The 24,342-nt window shown below is 62.8% G+C and overlaps 3 non-coding genes across 3 annotated transcripts; all 3 read right to left on the reverse strand.

The window, feature by feature from the left end:
- Positions 1-576: 576 nt before the first annotated feature.
- On the reverse strand, positions 577-695 carry LOC131871672 (5S ribosomal RNA). Its single transcript, XR_009369883.1, has one exon. It is a non-coding gene; the product is annotated as a 5S ribosomal RNA (ribosomal RNA).
- A 7,804-nt stretch (positions 696-8,499) lies between these two features.
- Positions 8,500-8,618, reverse strand: LOC131871673 (5S ribosomal RNA). Its single transcript, XR_009369884.1, has one exon. It is a non-coding gene; the product is annotated as a 5S ribosomal RNA (ribosomal RNA).
- A 7,804-nt stretch (positions 8,619-16,422) lies between these two features.
- LOC131871674 (5S ribosomal RNA) lies at positions 16,423-16,541 on the reverse strand. Its single transcript, XR_009369885.1, has one exon. It is a non-coding gene; the product is annotated as a 5S ribosomal RNA (ribosomal RNA).
- Between the last annotated feature and the right edge of the window lie 7,801 nt (positions 16,542-24,342).

Below are 24,342 nucleotides of genomic sequence, written 5' to 3' on the forward strand. Positions count from 1 at the left end.
CTTGGTGCGCACACCTTGGCTGGGCTGCGCACACCTTGGCACCCGCGTTTCCTTCATTTTAAATTTTTTTTTTTTACAATCTCTCAAGTGGGAAATTCTATAATCTCAACTTTTTTTGCCTTTTCAGGAAACTTTTGAATGGAGCGCATCATTGGTGCGCTCCGAAGTGTGCTCCAAAGCTCTCTCCAGCTGCGTGCACCTGCCCCGGCCGCGCACCCGGCCCCGCCCAGCTTCGCTCACCTGTCCCGGGCGTCTGGTGCGGAACCTTAGAGTAAGAAACATCACCGTGCACCTTGGCCAACGTGCGCGACTCGACCGAGCGCGCACTGGCCGAGGTGCACACCGATTTCACCTGGGTGCGCGCGCAGCACCTCGGGCGCACCGGGGTGCGCGCACAACGCCCGGGTTGCACCGTGGCCTGTGTGCTCGGGGCGCCTCGGGTGCGCGCTCGGTGTCGCCCCCCGCGCGCGCGGTAGTGCGGGCAGCGCACCCCGGCCCGGCCCGGCCCCGACGAGAACGCAAACGGGCAAAAGGTTTATTCAAATAGCATTGCGACGCCCGGCGAAAAACTAAAAAAGGGTGCAACACCGGGACTTCCCGGGAGGTCACCCATCCCAGTACTACTCCGGCCCAAGCGCGCTTAACTGCGGAGTTCTGATGGGATCCGGTGCACTAACGCTGGTATGATCGCACCCGTTATGAGCTTGTCGCAGTGTGTACTTAGCAAACCGCGACCCACGTGCGAATCCACCCCGGCCACCCACCCCCGTCGAGGTGCACACCCTCCCTCGCGAAGTGCGCCCCGTTCGCCAAGTGTGAGCCCTGCCCGGGTGCGCGCACCTTGCTAGGGCGTCGGGTGTGCACCCGGCCCGGCCTACGTGCGTGCACCTGGAGGGGGCGTCGTGTGCGTGCAGTGTCCCGTCTGCAACGCGGTGCCCACACACCACCTCGGGCGCAACGACCTGCGCTCACATGTGGGCCGAGTGCACCTTGGTGCATGTTCGGGGCGCCTCGGGTGCACGCTCGATCTTGCCCCGGTGCACCAAGGCGCTCGGTTTGCCCCGGGTGCGCACTTGGTGCAAGGTGGGCACCCAAAATAGGGATCAAGCACCAAAACACAAGTTTCGGGATGCAAAATGGGACCCAAGGACCACAAATGCGTTCCAAGACCCATGATGGGTCCACGAGAACAAAAATGTGTTCCGAGACTTAATAAACAAATATTGGGTTTTAGGAGAAGAAACATGCTCTGATGCCCAAAACGAGAATCGACCCCGAAAAGGCCACAGGCCAAAAGTGGGATGCGAGACAAAAAAAAATGGGACCCGAGGACCAAAATTGGGTTCCCAGGTCGAAGACAGGGCAACCGGACAAGAAACGACCTCTAAGGCTCGAAATGAGTCCCGACGACTAAAACTTGACAAGAAGCACCCATCAGGCACCCAACTCGACACCCATGGGATGCCGACCCACCCGGGCTTCCACCTAGCACACCTTGGCACCCACCCACCCTCGCACCCAACCTCGCACCCAACTTAGCACCTTTGAACCCACATTGGCACTCACCCTGACCCTGGCACCTTGGAACCCACATTGGCACTCACCTTGACCCTGGCACCCACCTTTGCACTCACCTTGGGACCCACCCTGGCTCCCACCTCGGCACCCACCCAGACACCCACCTTGGTTCCTTGGCACCCACCTTGGATCCTTGGCACCCACCCCGACACCCACCTTGGCACGCAACTTGGCTACTTGCCACCCACCTTGGCTCCTTGACGCCCACCCCGACAACCACCCCGTGACCTACCCTGGCTAGGGTTGGTGCACACCCACCCTGGTGCCCACCTTGGCACCCACCCTATGACCCACCTTGGCACGCACCTTAGTACCCACCCCGTTACCCACCCTAGGACCCACCCCGTGACCCACCTTGGCCAGGGTGGGTGCCTTGGTGCGCACAACTTGCCTGGGCTGCACACCAGGGCGGGCTCAAGATGGCACCCGCGTTCCGTTTTTTTCACTATCTTTCAAAACGGAAATTTTAAAATCTCATTTTTTTCTTTTTTTTGCCTTTTCTGGAAATTAGTGAAGGCAGCGCATCAAAGGTGCGCAATGCTGGTGCGAACCCGGGAGCGCTCCGATGTGTGCTCCAAGGTGCGGCGTGCACGAAGTCCGAGCCCGGTTTGCCCCGGGTGCGCACCTCGCGTGCACCTTCGCCGGGGTGAGCACCTTGGCTGGGTTGCGCGCCCTGGTGCGTACCAAGGAGCGCTCTGAAGTGTGCTCCAAGGTGCGGCGTGCACGAAGTCGGAGCCCGGTTTGCCCCGGGTGTGCACCTCGGGTGCGCACCTCGCGTGCACCTTCGCTGCGGTGGGCACCTTGGCTGGGTTGCGCGCCTTGGTGGGCACCATGCAGTGCACGAAGTCGGAGCCCGGTTTGCCCCGGGCGCGCACCTCCGCCAGGGTGGGCACCTTGGTGCGCACAACTTGCCTGGGCTGCGCATCAGGAAGGGCTCAAGATGGCACCCGCGTTCCGTTTTTTTCACTATCTTTCAGAACGGAAATTTTAAAATATCGTTTTTTTTTGCCTTTTCTGGAAATTAGTGAAGGCAGCGCATCAAAGGTGCGCAACGCTGGTGCGAACCTGGGAGCGCTCCGATGTGTGCTCCAAGGTGCGGCGTGCACGAAGTCGGAGCCCGGTTTGCCTCGGGTGCGCCCTGGTGGGCACCATGGTGCGCACCAAGGAGCGCTCCGAAGTGTGCTCCAAGGTGCGGCCTGCACGAAGTCGGAGCCCGGTTTGCCCCGGGTGTGCACCTCGGGTGGGCACCTTGGTGCGCATGCCTTGCCTGGGCTGCGCACCAGGGCGGGCTCAAGATGGCACCCGCGTTCCTTTTTTTTCACTATCTTTCAAAACGGAAATTTTAAAATCTCATTTTTTTTTGCCTTTTTCTGGAAATTAGTGAAGGCAGCGCATCAAAGGTGCGCACCTCGCTGCCCACCACGGTGCGCAACGCCGGTGGGCACCCGGGAGTGCTTCGAAGTGTGCTCCAAGGTGCTGCGTGCACGTTGTCGGAGCCCGGTTTGCCCCGGGTGCGCACCTCGCGTGCACCTTCGTCGGGGTGGGCACCTTGGCTTGGTTTGCCCCGGCTGCGCTCCGAAGCGGGGTTATTGGAGCGCCGCCTCTTTTTTTGTCGGAGCGTTTGGTGGGGTTTCTCGCATTGGCTCTTCCGAGGCCCGGTTGCCACCCTGGCGCGCACGAAGTCGGAAGTAGGGTTAATTGCCCGGGTGCGCACCTTTGCCAGGGTGGCACCTTACCTGGGCTGCGCACCAGGGCGGGCTCAAGATGGCACGCGCGTTCCGTTTTTTTCACTATCTTTCAAAACGGAAATTTTAAAATCTCCTTTTTTTTTTGCCTTTTCTGGAAATTAGTGAAGGCAGCGCATCAAAGGTGCGCACCTCGCTGCCCACCTTGGTGTGCTCTGAGGTGCGCACCCGGGAGCGCTACGAAGTGTGCTCCAAGGTGCGGCGTGCACGTTGTCGGAGCCCGGTTTGCCCCGGGTGCGCACCTCGCCTGCACCTTGGCCGGGGTGGGCACCTTGGCTGGGTTTGCCCAGGGTGCGCTCCGAAGCGGGGTTACTGGAGCGCCCCCTCTTTTTTTGTCAGAGAGTTTGGTGGGGTTTCTCGCATTGGCTCTTCCCAGGCCCGGTTGTTGGGTGCGCTCCCACCCTGGCGCGCGCGAAGTTGGAAGTTGGGTTAATTGCCCGGGCGCGCACCTTCGCCAGGGTGGGCACCTTGGTGCGCAAACCTTGGCTGGGCTGCGCACCAGGGCGGGCTCAAGATGGCACCAGCATTCCCTTTTTCTCACTATCTTTCAAAACGGAAATTTTAAAATCTCGTTTTTTTTTTGCCTTTTATGGAAATTAGTGAAGGCATCGCATCAAAGGTGCGCACCTCGCTGCCCACCTTGGTGTGCTCCGAGGTGCCCACCACGGTGCGCAACGCCGGTGCGAACCCGGGAGCGCCCCGATGTGTGCTCCAAGGTGCGGCGTGCACGAAGTCGGACCCCGGTTTGCCCCGGGTGCGCACCTCGCGTGCACCTTGGTGCGCACACCTTGGCTGGGTTGCGCGGCCTGGTGGGCACCATGGTGCGCACCAAGGAGCGCTCCGAAGTGTGCTCCAAGGTGCGGCGTGCACGAAGTCGGAGCCCGGTTTGCCCCGGGTGCGCACCTTCGCCGCGATGGGCACCATGGCGTGCACGAAGTCGGAGCCCGGTTTGCCCCGGGTGCGCACCTCGCGTGCACCTTCGCCGGGGTGGGCACCTCGGCTGGGTTGCGCGCCCTGGTGCGCACCAAGGAGCGCTCTGAAGTGTGCTCCAAGGTGCGGCGTGCACGAAGTCGGAGCCCGGTTTGCCCCGGGTGTGCACCTCGCGTGCACCTTCGCTGCGGTGGGCACCTTGGCTGGGTTGCGCGCCTTGGTGGGCACCATGCAGTGCACGAAGTCGGAGCCCGGTTTGCCCCGGGCGCGCACCTCCGCCAGGGTGGGCACCTTGGTGCGCACAACTTGCCTGGGCTGCGCACCAGGAAGGGCTCAAGATGGCACCCGCGTTCCGTTTTTTTCACTATCTTTCAGAACGGAAATTTTAAAATATCGTTTTTTTTTGCCTTTTCTGGAAATTAGTGAAGGCAGCGCATCAAAGGTGCGCAACGCTGGTGCGAACCTGGGAGCGCTCCGATGTGTGCTCCAAGGTGCGGCGTGCACGAAGTCGGACCCCGGTTTGCCCCGGGTGCGCACCTCGCGTGCACCTTGGTGCGCACACCTTGGCTGGGTTGCGCGCCCTGGTGGGCACCATGGTGCGCACCAAGGAGCGCTCCGAAGTGTGCTCCAAGGTGCGGCGTGCACGAAGTCGGAGCCCGGTTTGCCCCGGGTGCGCACCTCGCGTGCACCTTCGCCGCGGTGGGCACCATGGCGTGCACGAAGTCGGAGCCCGGTTTGCCCCGGGTGCGCACCTCGCGTGCACCTTCGCCGGGGTGGGCACCTTGGTGTGCAGACCTTGGCTGGGTTGCGCGCCCTGGTGGGCACCATGGTGCGCACCAAGGAGCGCTCCGAAGTGTGCTCCAAGGTGCGGCCTGCACGAAGTCGGAGCCCGGTTTGCCCCGGGTGTGCACCTCGGGTGGGCACCTTGGTGCGCATGCCTTGCCTGGGCTGCGCACCAGGGCGGGCTCAAGATGGCACCCGCGTTCCTTTTTTTTCACTATCTTTCAAAACGGAAATTTTAAAATCTCATTTTTTTTTGCCTTTTTCTGGAAATTAGTGAAGGCAGCGCATCAAAGGTGCGCACCTCGCTGCCCACCACGGTGCGCAACGCCGGTGGGCACCCGGGAGTGCTTCGATGTGTGCTCCAAGGTGCTGCGTGCACGTTGTCGGAGCCCGGTTTGCCCCGGGTGCGCACCTCGCGTGCACCTTCGTCGGGGTGGGCACCTTGGCTGGGTTTGCCCCGGCTGCGCTCCGAAGCGGGGTTATTGGAGCGCCGCCTCTTTTTTTGTCGGAGCGTTTGGTGGGGTTTCTCGCATTGGCTCTTCCGAGGCCCGGTTGCCACCCTGGCGCGCACGAAGTCGGAAGTAGGGTTAATTGCCCGGGTGCGCACCTTTGCCAGGGTGGGCACCTTACCTGGGCTGCGCACCAGGGCGGGCTCAAGATGGCACGCGCGTTCCGTTTTTTTCACTATCTTTCAAAACGGAAATTTTAAAATCTCCTTTTTTTTTTGCCTTTTCTGGAAATTAGTGAAGGCAGCGCATCAAAGGTGCGCACCTCGCTGCCCACCTTGGTGTGCTCTGAGGTGCGCACCCGGGAGCGCTACGAAGTGTGCTCCAAGGTGCGGCGTGCACGTTGTCGGAGCCCGGTTTGCCCCGGGTGCGCACCTCGCCTGCACCTTGGCCGGGGTGGGCACCTTGGCTGGGTTTGCCCAGGGTGCGCTCCGAAGCGGGGTTACTGGAGCGCCCCCTCTTTTTTTGTCAGAGCGTTTGGTGGGGTTTCTCGCATTGGCTCTTCCCAGGCCCGGTTGTTGGGTGCGCTCCCACCCTGGCGCGCGCGAAGTTGGAAGTTGGGTTAATTGCCCGGGCGCGCACCTTCGCCAGGGTGGGCACCTTGGTGCGCACACCTTGGCTGGGCTGCGCACCAGGGCGGGCTCAAGATGGCACCAGCATTCCCTTTTTCTCACTATCTTTCAAAACGGAAATTTTAAAATCTCGTTTTTTTTTTGCCTTTTATGGAAATTAGTGAAGGCATCGCATCAAAGGTGCGCACCTCGCTGCCCACCTTGGTGTGCTCCGAGGTGCCCACCACGGTGCGCAACGCCGGTGCGAACCCGGGAGCGCCCCGATGTGTGCTCCAAGGTGCGGCGTGCACGAAGTCGGACCCCGGTTTGCCCCGGGTGCGCACCTCGCGTGCACCTTGGTGCGCACACCTTGGCTGGGTTGCGCGGCCTGGTGGGCACCATGGTGCGCACCAAGGAGCGCTCCGAAGTGTGCTCCAAGGTGCGGCGTGCACGAAGTCGGAGCCCGGTTTGCCCCGGGTACGCACCTCGCGTGCACCTTCGCCGGGGTGGGCACCTCGGCTGGGTTGCGCGCCCTGGTGCGCACCAAGGAGCGCTCCGAAGTGTGCTCCAAGGTGCGGCGTGCACGAAGTCGGAGCCCGGTTTGCCCCGGGTGCGCACCTTCGCCGCGGTGCGCACCATGGCGTGCACGAAGTCGGAGCCCGGTTTGCCCCGGGTGCGCACCTCGCGTGCACCTTCGGCGGGGTTGCGCGCCCTGGTGGGCACCATGGTGCGCACCAAGGAGCGCTCCGAAGTGTGCTCCAAGGTGCGGCGTGCACGAAGTCGGAGCCCGGTTTGCCCCGGGTGCGCACCTCGCGTGCACCTTCGGCGGGGTTGCGCGCCCTGGTGGGCACCATGGTGCGCACCAAGGAGCGCTCCGAAGTGTGCTCCAAGGTGCGGCGTGCACGAAGTCGGAGCCCGGTTTGCCCCGGGTGCGCACCTCGCGTGCACCTTCGCCGCGGTGGGCACCATGGCGTGCACGAAGTCGGAGCCCGGTTTGCCCCGGGTGCGCACCTCGCGTGCACCTTCGCCGGGGTGGGCACCTCGGCTGGGTTGCGCGCCCTGGTGCGCACCAAGGAGCGCTCCGAAGTGTGCTCCAAGGTGCGGCGTGCACGAAGTCGGAGCCCGGTTTGCCCCGGGTGCGCACCTCGCGTGCACCTTCGCCAGGGTGGGCACCTCGGTGCGCACACCTTCTCAATGTTTTCTTGCCTTTTCTGGAAATTGGTGAAGGCAGCGCATCAAAGGTGCGCACCTCGGTGTGCTCCGAGGTGCGAACCCGAGAGCGCTCCGAGGTGCCCACGAAGTCGAAAGTCGGGTTAATTGCATTGTTTTCCCCGGGTGCGCTCCGAGGTGCGCAACATCGGCGCGCACCAAGGAGGGCTCCGAAGTGTGCTCCAAGGTGCGCACGATGGCGTGCACCTCTGGTGCGCACGATTCGGAGCTCGGTTTGACCGGGGTGCGCACACCTTGGCTGGGTTGCGCACCTTTTGTGCGCTCCAAGGTGCGCACGAAGTCGGAGCTCGGTTTGCCCCGGGTGCGCACCTTCGCCAGGGTGCGCACCTTGATGCGCACGCCTTGGCTGGGCTGCGCACCTTGGTGGGCGCCATGGTGCGCACCTTTCGTGCGCTCCAAGGTGCGCACGAAGTCGGAGCTCGGTTTGCCCCGGGTGCGCACCTTGGTGGGCGCCATGGTGCACTCCGAGGTGCCCAAGATTGGTGCGCACCAAGGAGCGCTCCGAAGTGCGCTCCAAGGTGCGCGCGAAGTCGAAAGTTGGGTTAATTGTCCGGTTTGCCTCGGGTGCGCACCTTGCGTGCACCTTCGCCAGGGTGGGCGCCTTGGTGCGCACACCTTGGCTGGGCTGCGCACACCTTGGCACCCGCGTTTCCTTCATTTTAAATTTTTTTTTTTTACAATCTCTCAAGTGGGAAATTCTATAATCTCAACTTTTTTTGCCTTTTCAGGAAACTTTTGAATGGAGCGCATCATTGGTGCGCTCCGAAGTGTGCTCCAAAGCTCTCTCCAGCTGCGTGCACCTGCCCCGGCCGCGCACCCGGCCCCGCCCAGCTTCGCTCACCTGTCCCGGGCGTCTGGTGCGGAACCTTAGAGTAAGAAACATCACCGTGCACCTTGGCCAACGTGCGCGACTCGACCGAGCGCGCACTGGCCGAGGTGCACACCGATTTCACCTGGGTGCGCGCGCAGCACCTCGGGCGCACCGGGGTGCGCGCACAACGCCCGGGTTGCACCGTGGCCTGTGTGCTCGGGGCGCCTCGGGTGCGCGCTCGGTGTCGCCCCCGCGCGCGCGGTAGTGCGGGCAGCGCACCCCGGCCCGGCCCGGCCCCGACGAGAACGCAAACGGGCAAAAGGTTTATTCAAATAGCATTGCGACGCCCGGCGAAAAACTAAAAAAGGGTGCAACACCGGGACTTCCCGGGAGGTCACCCATCCCAGTACTACTCCGGCCCAAGCGCGCTTAACTGCGGAGTTCTGATGGGATCCGGTGCACTAACGCTGGTATGATCGCACCCGTTATGAGCTTGTCGCAGTGTGTACTTAGCAAACCGCGACCCACGTGCGAATCCACCCCGGCCACCCACCCCCGTCGAGGTGCACACCCTCCCTCGCGAAGTGCGCCCCGTTCGCCAAGTGTGAGCCCTGCCCGGGTGCGCGCACCTTGCTAGGGCGTCGGGTGTGCACCCGGCCCGGCCTACGTGCGTGCACCTGGAGGGGGCGTCGTGTGCGTGCAGTGTCCCGTCTGCAACGCGGTGCCCACACACCACCTCGGGCGCAACGACCTGCGCTCACATGTGGGCCGAGTGCACCTTGGTGCATGTTCGGGGCGCCTCGGGTGCACGCTCGATCTTGCCCCGGTGCACCAAGGCGCTCGGTTTGCCCCGGGTGCGCACTTGGTGCAAGGTGGGCACCCAAAATAGGGATCAAGCACCAAAACACAAGTTTCGGGATGCAAAATGGGACCCAAGGACCACAAATGCGTTCCAAGACCCATGATGGGTCCACGAGAACAAAAATGTGTTCCGAGACTTAATAAACAAATATTGGGTTTTAGGAGAAGAAACATGCTCTGATGCCCAAAACGAGAATCGACCCCGAAAAGGCCACAGGCCAAAAGTGGGATGCGAGACAAAAAAAAATGGGACCCGAGGACCAAAATTGGGTTCCCAGGTCGAAGACAGGGCAACCGGACAAGAAACGACCTCTAAGGCTCGAAATGAGTCCCGACGACTAAAACTTGACAAGAAGCACCCATCAGGCACCCAACTCGACACCCATGGGATGCCGACCCACCCGGGCTTCCACCTAGCACACCTTGGCACCCACCCACCCTCGCACCCAACCTCGCACCCAACTTAGCACCTTTGAACCCACATTGGCACTCACCCTGACCCTGGCACCTTGGAACCCACATTGGCACTCACCTTGACCCTGGCACCCACCTTTGCACTCACCTTGGGACCCACCCTGGCTCCCACCTCGGCACCCACCCAGACACCCACCTTGGTTCCTTGGCACCCACCTTGGATCCTTGGCACCCACCCCGACACCCACCTTGGCACGCAACTTGGCTACTTGCCACCCACCTTGGCTCCTTGACGCCCACCCCGACAACCACCCCGTGACCTACCCTGGCTAGGGTTGGTGCACACCCACCCTGGTGCCCACCTTGGCACCCACCCTATGACCCACCTTGGCACGCACCTTAGTACCCACCCCGTTACCCACCCTAGGACCCACCCCGTGACCCACCTTGGCCAGGGTGGGTGCCTTGGTGCGCACAACTTGCCTGGGCTGCACACCAGGGCGGGCTCAAGATGGCACCCGCGTTCCGTTTTTTTCACTATCTTTCAAAACGGAAATTTTAAAATCTCATTTTTTTCTTTTTTTTGCCTTTTCTGGAAATTAGTGAAGGCAGCGCATCAAAGGTGCGCAATGCTGGTGCGAACCCGGGAGCGCTCCGATGTGTGCTCCAAGGTGCGGCGTGCACGAAGTCCGAGCCCGGTTTGCCCCGGGTGCGCACCTCGCGTGCACCTTCGCCGGGGTGAGCACCTTGGCTGGGTTGCGCGCCCTGGTGCGTACCAAGGAGCGCTCTGAAGTGTGCTCCAAGGTGCGGCGTGCACGAAGTCGGAGCCCGGTTTGCCCCGGGTGTGCACCTCGGGTGCGCACCTCGCGTGCACCTTCGCTGCGGTGGGCACCTTGGCTGGGTTGCGCGCCTTGGTGGGCACCATGCAGTGCACGAAGTCGGAGCCCGGTTTGCCCCGGGCGCGCACCTCCGCCAGGGTGGGCACCTTGGTGCGCACAACTTGCCTGGGCTGCGCATCAGGAAGGGCTCAAGATGGCACCCGCGTTCCGTTTTTTTCACTATCTTTCAGAACGGAAATTTTAAAATATCGTTTTTTTTTGCCTTTTCTGGAAATTAGTGAAGGCAGCGCATCAAAGGTGCGCAACGCTGGTGCGAACCTGGGAGCGCTCCGATGTGTGCTCCAAGGTGCGGCGTGCACGAAGTCGGAGCCCGGTTTGCCTCGGGTGCGCCCTGGTGGGCACCATGGTGCGCACCAAGGAGCGCTCCGAAGTGTGCTCCAAGGTGCGGCCTGCACGAAGTCGGAGCCCGGTTTGCCCCGGGTGTGCACCTCGGGTGGGCACCTTGGTGCGCATGCCTTGCCTGGGCTGCGCACCAGGGCGGGCTCAAGATGGCACCCGCGTTCCTTTTTTTTCACTATCTTTCAAAACGGAAATTTTAAAATCTCATTTTTTTTTGCCTTTTTCTGGAAATTAGTGAAGGCAGCGCATCAAAGGTGCGCACCTCGCTGCCCACCACGGTGCGCAACGCCGGTGGGCACCCGGGAGTGCTTCGAAGTGTGCTCCAAGGTGCTGCGTGCACGTTGTCGGAGCCCGGTTTGCCCCGGGTGCGCACCTCGCGTGCACCTTCGTCGGGGTGGGCACCTTGGCTTGGTTTGCCCCGGCTGCGCTCCGAAGCGGGGTTATTGGAGCGCCGCCTCTTTTTTTGTCGGAGCGTTTGGTGGGGTTTCTCGCATTGGCTCTTCCGAGGCCCGGTTGCCACCCTGGCGCGCACGAAGTCGGAAGTAGGGTTAATTGCCCGGGTGCGCACCTTTGCCAGGGTGGCACCTTACCTGGGCTGCGCACCAGGGCGGGCTCAAGATGGCACGCGCGTTCCGTTTTTTTCACTATCTTTCAAAACGGAAATTTTAAAATCTCCTTTTTTTTTTGCCTTTTCTGGAAATTAGTGAAGGCAGCGCATCAAAGGTGCGCACCTCGCTGCCCACCTTGGTGTGCTCTGAGGTGCGCACCCGGGAGCGCTACGAAGTGTGCTCCAAGGTGCGGCGTGCACGTTGTCGGAGCCCGGTTTGCCCCGGGTGCGCACCTCGCCTGCACCTTGGCCGGGGTGGGCACCTTGGCTGGGTTTGCCCAGGGTGCGCTCCGAAGCGGGGTTACTGGAGCGCCCCCTCTTTTTTTGTCAGAGAGTTTGGTGGGGTTTCTCGCATTGGCTCTTCCCAGGCCCGGTTGTTGGGTGCGCTCCCACCCTGGCGCGCGCGAAGTTGGAAGTTGGGTTAATTGCCCGGGCGCGCACCTTCGCCAGGGTGGGCACCTTGGTGCGCAAACCTTGGCTGGGCTGCGCACCAGGGCGGGCTCAAGATGGCACCAGCATTCCCTTTTTCTCACTATCTTTCAAAACGGAAATTTTAAAATCTCGTTTTTTTTTTGCCTTTTATGGAAATTAGTGAAGGCATCGCATCAAAGGTGCGCACCTCGCTGCCCACCTTGGTGTGCTCCGAGGTGCCCACCACGGTGCGCAACGCCGGTGCGAACCCGGGAGCGCCCCGATGTGTGCTCCAAGGTGCGGCGTGCACGAAGTCGGACCCCGGTTTGCCCCGGGTGCGCACCTCGCGTGCACCTTGGTGCGCACACCTTGGCTGGGTTGCGCGGCCTGGTGGGCACCATGGTGCGCACCAAGGAGCGCTCCGAAGTGTGCTCCAAGGTGCGGCGTGCACGAAGTCGGAGCCCGGTTTGCCCCGGGTGCGCACCTTCGCCGCGGTGGGCACCATGGCGTGCACGAAGTCGGAGCCCGGTTTGCCCCGGGTGCGCACCTCGCGTGCACCTTCGCCGGGGTGGGCACCTCGGCTGGGTTGCGCGCCCTGGTGCGCACCAAGGAGCGCTCTGAAGTGTGCTCCAAGGTGCGGCGTGCACGAAGTCGGAGCCCGGTTTGCCCCGGGTGTGCACCTCGCGTGCACCTTCGCTGCGGTGGGCACCTTGGCTGGGTTGCGCGCCTTGGTGGGCACCATGCAGTGCACGAAGTCGGAGCCCGGTTTGCCCCGGGCGCGCACCTCCGCCAGGGTGGGCACCTTGGTGCGCACAACTTGCCTGGGCTGCGCACCAGGAAGGGCTCAAGATGGCACCCGCGTTCCGTTTTTTTCACTATCTTTCAGAACGGAAATTTTAAAATATCGTTTTTTTTTGCCTTTTCTGGAAATTAGTGAAGGCAGCGCATCAAAGGTGCGCAACGCTGGTGCGAACCTGGGAGCGCTCCGATGTGTGCTCCAAGGTGCGGCGTGCACGAAGTCGGACCCCGGTTTGCCCCGGGTGCGCACCTCGCGTGCACCTTGGTGCGCACACCTTGGCTGGGTTGCGCGCCCTGGTGGGCACCATGGTGCGCACCAAGGAGCGCTCCGAAGTGTGCTCCAAGGTGCGGCGTGCACGAAGTCGGAGCCCGGTTTGCCCCGGGTGCGCACCTCGCGTGCACCTTCGCCGCGGTGGGCACCATGGCGTGCACGAAGTCGGAGCCCGGTTTGCCCCGGGTGCGCACCTCGCGTGCACCTTCGCCGGGGTGGGCACCTTAGTGTGCAGACCTTGGCTGGGTTGCGCGCCCTGGTGGGCACCATGGTGCGCACCAAGGAGCGCTCCGAAGTGTGCTCCAAGGTGCGGCCTGCACGAAGTCGGAGCCCGGTTTGCCCCGGGTGTGCACCTCGGGTGGGCACCTTGGTGCGCATGCCTTGCCTGGGCTGCGCACCAGGGCGGGCTCAAGATGGCACCCGCGTTCCTTTTTTTTCACTATCTTTCAAAACGGAAATTTTAAAATCTCATTTTTTTTTGCCTTTTTCTGGAAATTAGTGAAGGCAGCGCATCAAAGGTGCGCACCTCGCTGCCCACCACGGTGCGCAACGCCGGTGGGCACCCGGGAGTGCTTCGAAGTGTGCTCCAAGGTGCTGCGTGCACGTTGTCGGAGCCCGGTTTGCCCCGGGTGCGCACCTCGCGTGCACCTTCGTCGGGGTGGGCACCTTGGCTGGGTTTGCCCCGGCTGCGCTCCGAAGCGGGGTTATTGGAGCGCCGCCTCTTTTTTTGTCGGAGCGTTTGGTGGGGTTTCTCGCATTGGCTCTTCCGAGGCCCGGTTGCCACCCTGGCGCGCACGAAGTCGGAAGTAGGGTTAATTGCCCGGGTGCGCACCTTTGCCAGGGTGGGCACCTTACCTGGGCTGCGCACCAGGGCGGGCTCAAGATGGCACGCGCGTTCCGTTTTTTTCACTATCTTTCAAAACGGAAATTTTAAAATCTCCTTTTTTTTTTGCCTTTTCTGGAAATTAGTGAAGGCAGCGCATCAAAGGTGCGCACCTCGCTGCCCACCTTGGTGTGCTCTGAGGTGCGCACCCGGGAGCGCTACGAAGTGTGCTCCAAGGTGCGGCGTGCACGTTGTCGGAGCCCGGTTTGCCCCGGGTGCGCACCTCGCCTGCACCTTGGCCGGGGTGGGCACCTTGGCTGGGTTTGCCCAGGGTGCGCTCCGAAGCGGGGTTACTGGAGCGCCCCCTCTTTTTTTGTCAGAGCGTTTGGTGGGGTTTCTCGCATTGGCTCTTCCCAGGCCCGGTTGTTGGGTGCGCTCCCACCCTGGCGCGCGCGAAGTTGGAAGTTGGGTTAATTGCCCGGGCGCGCACCTTCGCCAGGGTGGGCACCTTGGTGCGCACACCTTGGCTGGGCTGCGCACCAGGGCGGGCTCAAGATGGCACCAGCATTCCCTTTTTCTCACTATCTTTCAAAACGGAAATTTTAAAATCTCGTTTTTTTTTTGCCTTTTATGGAAATTAGTGAAGGCATCGCATCAAAGGTGCGCACCTCGCTGCCCACCTTGGTGTGCTCCGAGGTGCCCACCACGGTGCGCAACGCCGGTGCGAACCCGGGAGCGCCCCGATGTGTGCTCCAAGGTGCGGCGTGCACGAAGTCGGACCCCGGTTTGCCCCGGGTGCGCACCTCGCGTGCACCTTGGTGCGCACACCTTGGCTGGGTTGCGCGGCCTGGTGGGCACCATGGTGCGCACCAAGGAGCGCTCCGAAGTGTGCTCCAAGGTGCGGCGTGCACGAAGTCGGAGCCCGGTTTGCCCCGGGTACGCACCTCGCGTGCACCTTCGCCGGGGTGGGCACCTCGGCTGGGTTGCGCGCCCTGGTGCGCACCAAGGAGCGCTCCGAAGTGTGCTCCAAGGTGCGGCGTGCACGAAGTCGGAGCCCGGTTTGCCCCGGGTGCGCACCTTCGCCGCGGTGCGCACCATGGCGTGCACGAAGTCGGAGCCCGGTTTGCCCCGGGTGCGCACCTCGCGTGCACCTTCGGCGGGGTTGCGCGCCCTGGTGGGCACCATGGTGCGCACCAAGGAGCGCTCCGAAGTGTGCTCCAAGGTGCGGCGTGCACGAAGTCGGAGCCCGGTTTGCCCCGGGTGCGCACCTCGCGTGCACCTTCGGCGGGGTTGCGCGCCCTGGTGGGCACCATGGTGCGCACCAAGGAGCGCTCCGAAGTGTGCTCCAAGGTGCGGCGTGCACGAAGTCGGAGCCCGGTTTGCCCCGGGTGCGCACCTCGCGTGCACCTTCGCCGCGGTGGGCACCATGGCGTGCACGAAGTCGGAGCCCGGTTTGCCCCGGGTGCGCACCTCGCGTGCACCTTCGCCGGGGTGGGCACCTCGGCTGGGTTGCGCGCCCTGGTGCGCACCAAGGAGCGCTCCGAAGTGTGCTCCAAGGTGCGGCGTGCACGAAGTCGGAGCCCGGTTTGCCCCGGGTGCGCACCTCGCGTGCACCTTCGCCAGGGTGGGCACCTCGGTGCGCACACCTTCTCAATGTTTTCTTGCCTTTTCTGGAAATTGGTGAAGGCAGCGCATCAAAGGTGCGCACCTCGGTGTGCTCCGAGGTGCGAACCCGAGAGCGCTCCGAGGTGCCCACGAAGTCGAAAGTCGGGTTAATTGCATTGTTTTCCCCGGGTGCGCTCCGAGGTGCGCAACATCGGCGCGCACCAAGGAGGGCTCCGAAGTGTGCTCCAAGGTGCGCACGATGGCGTGCACCTCTGGTGCGCACGATTCGGAGCTCGGTTTGACCGGGGTGCGCACACCTTGGCTGGGTTGCGCACCTTTTGTGCGCTCCAAGGTGCGCACGAAGTCGGAGCTCGGTTTGCCCCGGGTGCGCACCTTCGCCAGGGTGCGCACCTTGATGCGCACGCCTTGGCTGGGCTGCGCACCTTGGTGGGCGCCATGGTGCGCACCTTTCGTGCGCTCCAAGGTGCGCACGAAGTCGGAGCTCGGTTTGCCCCGGGTGCGCACCTTGGTGGGCGCCATGGTGCACTCCGAGGTGCCCAAGATTGGTGCGCACCAAGGAGCGCTCCGAAGTGCGCTCCAAGGTGCGCGCGAAGTCGAAAGTTGGGTTAATTGTCCGGTTTGCCTCGGGTGCGCACCTTGCGTGCACCTTCGCCAGGGTGGGCGCCTTGGTGCGCACACCTTGGCTGGGCTGCGCACACCTTGGCACCCGCGTTTCCTTCATTTTAAATTTTTTTTTTTTACAATCTCTCAAGTGGGAAATTCTATAATCTCAACTTTTTTTGCCTTTTCAGGAAACTTTTGAATGGAGCGCATCATTGGTGCGCTCCGAAGTGTGCTCCAAAGCTCTCTCCAGCTGCGTGCACCTGCCCCGGCCGCGCACCCGGCCCCGCCCAGCTTCGCTCACCTGTCCCGGGCGTCTGGTGCGGAACCTTAGAGTAAGAAACATCACCGTGCACCTTGGCCAACGTGCGCGACTCGACCGAGCGCGCACTGGCCGAGGTGCACACCGATTTCACCTGGGTGCGCGCGCAGCACCTCGGGCGCACCGGGGTGCGCGCACAACGCCCGGGTTGCACCGTGGCCTGTGTGCTCGGGGCGCCTCGGGTGCGCGCTCGGTGTCGCCCCCGCGCGCGCGGTAGTGCGGGCAGCGCACCCCGGCCCGGCCCGGCCCCGACGAGAACGCAAACGGGCAAAAGGTTTATTCAAATAGCATTGCGACGCCCGGCGAAAAACTAAAAAAGGGTGCAACACCGGGACTTCCCGGGAGGTCACCCATCCCAGTACTACTCCGGCCCAAGCGCGCTTAACTGCGGAGTTCTGATGGGATCCGGTGCACTAACGCTGGTATGATCGCACCCGTTATGAGCTTGTCGCAGTGTGTACTTAGCAAACCGCGACCCACGTGCGAATCCACCCCGGCCACCCACCCCCGTCGAGGTGCACACCCTCCCTCGCGAAGTGCGCCCCGTTCGCCAAGTGTGAGCCCTGCCCGGGTGCGCGCACCTTGCTAGGGCGTCGGGTGTGCACCCGGCCCGGCCTACGTGCGTGCACCTGGAGGGGGCGTCGTGTGCGTGCAGTGTCCCGTCTGCAACGCGGTGCCCACACACCACCTCGGGCGCAACGACCTGCGCTCACATGTGGGCCGAGTGCACCTTGGTGCATGTTCGGGGCGCCTCGGGTGCACGCTCGATCTTGCCCCGGTGCACCAAGGCGCTCGGTTTGCCCCGGGTGCGCACTTGGTGCAAGGTGGGCACCCAAAATAGGGATCAAGCACCAAAACACAAGTTTCGGGATGCAAAATGGGACCCAAGGACCACAAATGCGTTCCAAGACCCATGATGGGTCCACGAGAACAAAAATGTGTTCCGAGACTTAATAAACAAATATTGGGTTTTAGGAGAAGAAACATGCTCTGATGCCCAAAACGAGAATCGACCCCGAAAAGGCCACAGGCCAAAAGTGGGATGCGAGACAAAAAAAAATGGGACCCGAGGACCAAAATTGGGTTCCCAGGTCGAAGACAGGGCAACCGGACAAGAAACGACCTCTAAGGCTCGAAATGAGTCCCGACGACTAAAACTTGACAAGAAGCACCCATCAGGCACCCAACTCGACACCCATGGGATGCCGACCCACCCGGGCTTCCACCTAGCACACCTTGGCACCCACCCACCCTCGCACCCAACCTCGCACCCAACTTAGCACCTTTGAACCCACATTGGCACTCACCCTGACCCTGGCACCTTGGAACCCACATTGGCACTCACCTTGACCCTGGCACCCACCTTTGCACTCACCTTGGGACCCACCCTGGCTCCCACCTCGGCACCCACCCAGACACCCACCTTGGTTCCTTGGCACCCACCTTGGATCCTTGGCACCCACCCCGACACCCACCTTGGCACGCAACTTGGCTACTTGCCACCCACCTTGGCTCCTTGACGCCCACCCCGACAACCACCCCGTGACCTACCCTGGCTAGGGTTGGTGCACACCCACCCTGGTGCCCACCTTGGCACCCACCCTATGACCCACCTTGGCACGCACCTTAGTACCCACCCCGTTACCCACCCTAGGACCCACCCCGTGACCCACCTTGGCCAGGGTGGGTGCCTTGGTGCGCACAACTTGCCTGGGCTGCACACCAGGGCGGGCTCAAGATGGCACCCGCGTTCCGTTTTTTTCACTATCTTTCAAAACGGAAATTTTAAAATCTCATTTTTTTCTTTTTTTTGCCTTTTCTGGAAATTAGTGAAGGCAGCGCATCAAAGGTGCGCAATGCTGGTGCGAACCCGGGAGCGCTCCGATGTGTGCTCCAAGGTGCGGCGTGCACGAAGTCCGAGCCCGGTTTGCCCCGGGTGCGCACCTCGCGTGCACCTTCGCCGGGGTGAGCACCTTGGCTGGGTTGCGCGCCCTGGTGCGTACCAAGGAGCGCTCTGAAGTGTGCTCCAAGGTGCGGCGTGCACGAAGTCGGAGCCCGGTTTGCCCCGGGTGTGCACCTCGGGTGCGCACCTCGCGTGCACCTTCGCTGCGGTGGGCACCTTGGCTGGGTTGCGCGCCTTGGTGGGCACCATGCAGTGCACGAAGTCGGAGCCCGGTTTGCCCCGGGCGCGCACCTCCGCCAGGGTGGGCACCTTGGTGCGCACAACTTGCCTGGGCTGCGCATCAGGAAGGGCTCAAGATGGCACCCGCGTTCCGTTTTTTTCACTATCTTTCAGAACGGAAATTTTAAAATATCGTTTTTTTTTGCCTTTTCTGGAAATTAGTGAAGGCAGCGCATCAAAGGTGCGCAACGCTGGTGCGAACCTGGGAGCGCTCCGATGTGTGCTCCAAGGTGCGGCGTGCACGAAGTCGGAGCCCGGTTTGCCTCGGGTGCGCCCTGGTGGGCACCATGGTGCGCACCAAGGAGCGCTCCGAAGTGTGCTCCAAGGTGCGGCCTGCACGAAGTCGGAGCCCGGTTTGCCCCGGGTGTGCACCTCGGGTGGGCACCTTGGTGCGCATGCCTTGCCTGGGCTGCGCACCAGGGCGGGCTCAAGATGGCACCCGCGTTCCTTTTTTTTCACTATCTTTCAAAACGGAAATTTTAAAATCTCATTTTTTTTTGCCTTTTTCTGGAAATTAGTGAAGGCAGCGCATCAAAGGTGCGCACCTCGCTGCCCACCACGGTGCGCAACGCCGGTGGGCACCCGGGAGTGCTTCGAAGTGTGCTCCAAGGTGCTGCGTGCACGTTGTCGGAGCCCGGTTTGCCCCGGGTGCGCACCTCGCGTGCACCTTCGTCGGGGTGGGCACCTTGGCTTGGTTTGCCCCGGCTGCGCTCCGAAGCGGGGTTATTGGAGCGCCGCCTCTTTTTTTGTCGGAGCGTTTGGTGGGGTTTCTCGCATTGGCTCTTCCGAGGCCCGGTTGCCACCCTGGCGCGCACGAAGTCGGAAGTAGGGTTAATTGCCCGGGTGCGCACCTTTGCCAGGGTGGCACCTTACCTGGGCTGCGCACCAGGGCGGGCTCAAGATGGCACGCGCGTTCCGTTTTTTTCACTATCTTTCAAAACGGAAATTTTAAAATCTCCTTTTTTTTTTGCCTTTTCTGGAAATTAGTGAAGGCAGCGCATCAAAGGTGCGCACCTCGCTGCCCACCTTGGTGTGCTCTGAGGTGCGCACCCGGGAGCGCTACGAAGTGTGCTCCAAGGTGCGGCGTGCACGTTGTCGGAGCCCGGTTTGCCCCGGGTGCGCACCTCGCCTGCACCTTGGCCGGGGTGGGCACCTTGGCTGGGTTTGCCCAGGGTGCGCTCCGAAGCGGGGTTACTGGAGCGCCCCCTCTTTTTTTGTCAGAGAGTTTGGTGGGGTTTCTCGCATTGGCTCTTCCCAGGCCCGGTTGTTGGGTGCGCTCCCACCCTGGCGCGCGCGAAGTTGGAAGTTGGGTTAATTGCCCGGGCGCGCACCTTCGCCAGGGTGGGCACCTTGGTGCGCAAACCTTGGCTGGGCTGCGCACCAGGGCTGGGCTCAAGATGGCACCAGCATTCCCTTTTTCTCACTATCTTTCAAAACGGAAATTTTAAAATCTCGTTTTTTTTTTGCCTTTTATGGAAATTAGTGAAGGCATCGCATCAAAGGTGCGCACCTCGCTGCCCACCTTGGTGTGCTCCGAGGTGCCCACCACGGTGCGCAACGCCGGTGCGAACCCGGGAGCGCCCCGATGTGTGCTCCAAGGTGCGGCGTGCACGAAGTCGGACCCCGGTTTGCCCCGGGTGCGCACCTCGCGTGCACCTTGGTGCGCACACCTTGGCTGGGTTGCGCGGCCTGGTGGGCACCATGGTGCGCACCAAGGAGCGCTCCGAAGTGTGCTCCAAGGTGCGGCGTGCACGAAGTCGGAGCCCGGTTTGCCCCGGGTGCGCACCTTCGCCGCGGTGGGCACCATGGCGTGCACGAAGTCGGAGCCCGGTTTGCCCCGGGTGCGCACCTCGCGTGCACCTTCGCCGGGGTGGGCACCTCGGCTGGGTTGCGCGCCCTGGTGCGCACCAAGGAGCGCTCTGAAGTGTGCTCCAAGGTGCGGCGTGCACGAAGTCGGAGCCCGGTTTGCCCCGGGTGTGCACCTCGCGTGCACCTTCGCTGCGGTGGGCACCTTGGCTGGGTTGCGCGCCTTGGTGGGCACCATGCAGTGCACGAAGTCGGAGCCCGGTTTGCCCCGGGCGCGCACCTCCGCCAGGGTGGGCACCTTGGTGCGCACAACTTGCCTGGGCTGCGCACCAGGAAGGGCTCAAGATGGCACCCGCGTTCCGTTTTTTTCACTATCTTTCAGAACGGAAATTTTAAAATATCGTTTTTTTTTGCCTTTTCTGGAAATTAGTGAAGGCAGCGCATCAAAGGTGCGCAACGCTGGTGCGAACCTGGGAGCGCTCCGATGTGTGCTCCAAGGTGCGGCGTGCACGAAGTCGGACCCCGGTTTGCCCCGGGTGCGCACCTCGCGTGCACCTTGGTGCGCACACCTTGGCTGGGTTGCGCGCCCTGGTGGGCACCATGGTGCGCACCAAGGAGCGCTCCGAAGTGTGCTCCAAGGTGCGGCGTGCACGAAGTCGGAGCCCGGTTTGCCCCGGGTGCGCACCTCGCGTGCACCTTCGCCGCGGTGGGCACCATGGCGTGCACGAAGTCGGAGCCCGGTTTGCCCCGGGTGCGCACCTCGCGTGCACCTTCGCCGGGGTGGGCACCTTAGTGTGCAGACCTTGGCTGGGTTGCGCGCCCTGGTGGGCACCATGGTGCGCACCAAGGAGCGCTCCGAAGTGTGCTCCAAGGTGCGGCCTGCACGAAGTCGGAGCCCGGTTTGCCCCGGGTGTGCACCTCGGGTGGGCACCTTGGTGCGCATGCCTTGCCTGGGCTGCGCACCAGGGCGGGCTCAAGATGGCACCCGCGTTCCTTTTTTTTCACTATCTTTCAAAACGGAAATTTTAAAATCTCATTTTTTTTTGCCTTTTTCTGGAAATTAGTGAAGGCAGCGCATCAAAGGTGCGCACCTCGCTGCCCACCACGGTGCGCAACGCCGGTGGGCACCCGGGAGTGCTTCGAAGTGTGCTCCAAGGTGCTGCGTGCACGTTGTCGGAGCCCGGTTTGCCCCGGGTGCGCACCTCGCGTGCACCTTCGTCGGGGTGGGCACCTTGGCTGGGTTTGCCCCGGCTGCGCTCCGAAGCGGGGTTATTGGAGCGCCGCCTCTTTTTTTGTCGGAGCGTTTGGTGGGGTTTCTCGCATTGGCTCTTCCGAGGCCCGGTTGCCACCCTGGCGCGCACGAAGTCGGAAGTAGGGTTAATTGCCCGGGTGCGCACCTTTGCCAGGGTGGGCACCTTACCTGGGCTGCGCACCAGGGCGGGCTCAAGATGGCACGCGCGTTCCGTTTTTTTCACTATCTTTCAAAACGGAAATTTTAAAATCTCCTTTTTTTTTTGCCTTTTCTGGAAATTAGTGAAGGCAGCGCATCAAAGGTGCGCACCTCGCTGCCCACCTTGGTGTGCTCTGAGGTGCGCACCCGGGAGCGCTACGAAGTGTGCTCCAAGGTGCGGCGTGCACGTTGTCGGAGCCCGGTTTGCCCCGGGTGCGCACCTCGCCTGCACCTTGGCCGGGGTGGGCACCTTGGCTGGGTTTGCCCAGGGTGCGCTCCGAAGCGGGGTTACTGGAGCGCCCCCTCTTTTTTTGTCAGAGCGTTTGGTGGGGTTTCTCGCATTGGCTCTTCCCAGGCCCGGTTGTTGGGTGCGCTCCCACCCTGGCGCGCGCGAAGTTGGAAGTTGGGTTAATTGCCCGGGCGCGCACCTTCGCCAGGGTGGGCACCTTGGTGCGCACACCTTGGCTGGGCTGCGCACCAGGGCGGGCTCAAGATGGCACCAGCATTCCCTTTTTCTCACTATCTTTCAAAACGGAAATTTTAAAATCTCGTTTTTTTTTTGCCTTTTATGGAAATTAGTGAAGGCATCGCATCAAAGGTGCGCACCTCGCTGCCCACCTTGGTGTGCTCCGAGGTGCCCACCACGGTGCGCAACGCCGGTGCGAACCCGGGAGCGCCCCGATGTGTGCTCCAAGGTGCGGCGTGCACGAAGTCGGACCCCGGTTTGCCCCGGGTGCGCACCTCGCGTGCACCTTGGTGCGCACACCTTGGCTGGGTTGCGCGGCCTGGTGGGCACCATGGTGCGCACCAAGGAGCGCTCCGAAGTGTGCTCCAAGGTGCGGCGTGCACGAAGTCGGAGCCCGGTTTGCCCCGGGTACGCACCTCGCGTGCACCTTCGCCGGGGTGGGCACCTCGGCTGGGTTGCGCGCCCTGGTGCGCACCAAGGAGCGCTCCGAAGTGTGCTCCAAGGTGCGGCGTGCACGAAGTCGGAGCCCGGTTTGCCCCGGGTGCGCACCTTCGCCGCGGTGCGCACCATGGCGTGCACGAAGTCGGAGCCCGGTTTGCCCCGGGTGCGCACCTCGCGTGCACCTTCGGCGGGGTTGCGCGCCCTGGTGGGCACCATGGTGCGCACCAAGGAGCGCTCCGAAGTGTGCTCCAAGGTGCGGCGTGCACGAAGTCGGAGCCCGGTTTGCCCCGGGTGCGCACCTCGCGTGCACCTTCGGCGGGGTTGCGCGCCCTGGTGGGCACCATGGTGCGCACCAAGGAGCGCTCCGAAGTGTGCTCCAAGGTGCGGCGTGCACGAAGTCGGAGCCCGGTTTGCCCCGGGTGCGCACCTCGCGTGCACCTTCGCCGCGGTGGGCACCATGGCGTGCACGAAGTCGGAGCCCGGTTTGCCCCGGGTGCGCACCTCGCGTGCACCTTCGCCGGGGTGGGCACCTCGGCTGGGTTGCGCGCCCTGGTGCGCACCAAGGAGCGCTCCGAAGTGTGCTCCAAGGTGCGGCGTGCACGAAGTCGGAGCCCGGTTTGCCCCGGGTGCGCACCTCGCGTGCACCTTCGCCAGGGTGGGCACCTCGGTGCGCACACCTTCTCAATGTTTTCTTGCCTTTTCTGGAAATTGGTGAAGGCAGCGCATCAAAGGTGCGCACCTCGGTGTGCTCCGAGGTGCGAACCCGAGAGCGCTCCGAGGTGCCCACGAAGTCGAAAGTCGGGTTAATTGCATTGTTTTCCCCGGGTGCGCTCCGAGGTGCGCAACATCGGCGCGCACCAAGGAGGGCTCCGAAGTGTGCTCCAAGGTGCGCACGATGGCGTGCACCTCTGGTGCGCACGATTCGGAGCTCGGTTTGACCGGGGTGCGCACACCTTGGCTGGGTTGCGCACCTTTTGTGCGCTCCAAGGTGCGCACGAAGTCGGAGCTCGGTTTGCCCCGGGTGCGCACCTTCGCCAGGGTGCGCACCTTGATGCGCACGCCTTGGCTGGGCTGCGCACCTTGGTGGGCGCCATGGTGCGCACCTTTCGTGCGCTCCAAGGTGCGCACGAAGTCGGAGCTCGGTTTGCCCCGGGTGCGCACCTTGGTGGGCGCCATGGTGCACTCCGAGGTGCCCAAGATTGGTGCGCACCAAGGAGCGCTCCGAAGTGCGCTCCAAGGTGCGCGCGAAGTCGAAAGTTGGGTTAATTGTCCGGTTTGCCTCGGGTGCGCACCTTGCGTGCACCTTCGCCAGGGTGGGCGCCTTGGTGCGCACACCTTGGCTGGGCTGCGCACACCTTGGCACCCGCGTTTCCTTCATTTTAAATTTTTTTTTTTTACAATCTCTCAAGTGGGAAATTCTATAATCTCAACTTTTTTTGCCTTTTCAGGAAACTTTTGAATGGAGCGCATCATTGGTGCGCTCCGAAGTGTGCTCCAAAGCTCTCTCCAGCTGCGTGCACCTGCCCCGGCCGCGCACCCGGCCCCGCCCAGCTTCGCTCACCTGTCCCGGGCGTCTGGTGCGGAACCTTAGAGTAAGAAACATCACCGTGCACCTTGGCCAACGTGCGCGACTCGACCGAGCGCGCACTGGCCGAGGTGCACACCGATTTCACCTGGGTGCGCGCGCAGCACCTCGGGCGCACCGGGGTGCGCGCACAACGCCCGGGTTGCACCGTGGCCTGTGTGCTCGGGGCGCCTCGGGTGCGCGCTCGGTGTCGCCCCCCGCGCGCGCGGTAGTGCGGGCAGCGCACCCCGGCCCGGCCCGGCCCCGACGAGAACGCAAACGGGCAAAAGGTTTATTCAAATAGCATTGCGACGCCCGGCGAAAAACT

Source organism: Cryptomeria japonica, unplaced genomic scaffold (assembly GCF_030272615.1).
Source record: "Cryptomeria japonica unplaced genomic scaffold, Sugi_1.0 HiC_scaffold_443, whole genome shotgun sequence".
Taxonomy (NCBI): Eukaryota; Viridiplantae; Streptophyta; class Pinopsida; order Cupressales; family Cupressaceae; genus Cryptomeria; species Cryptomeria japonica.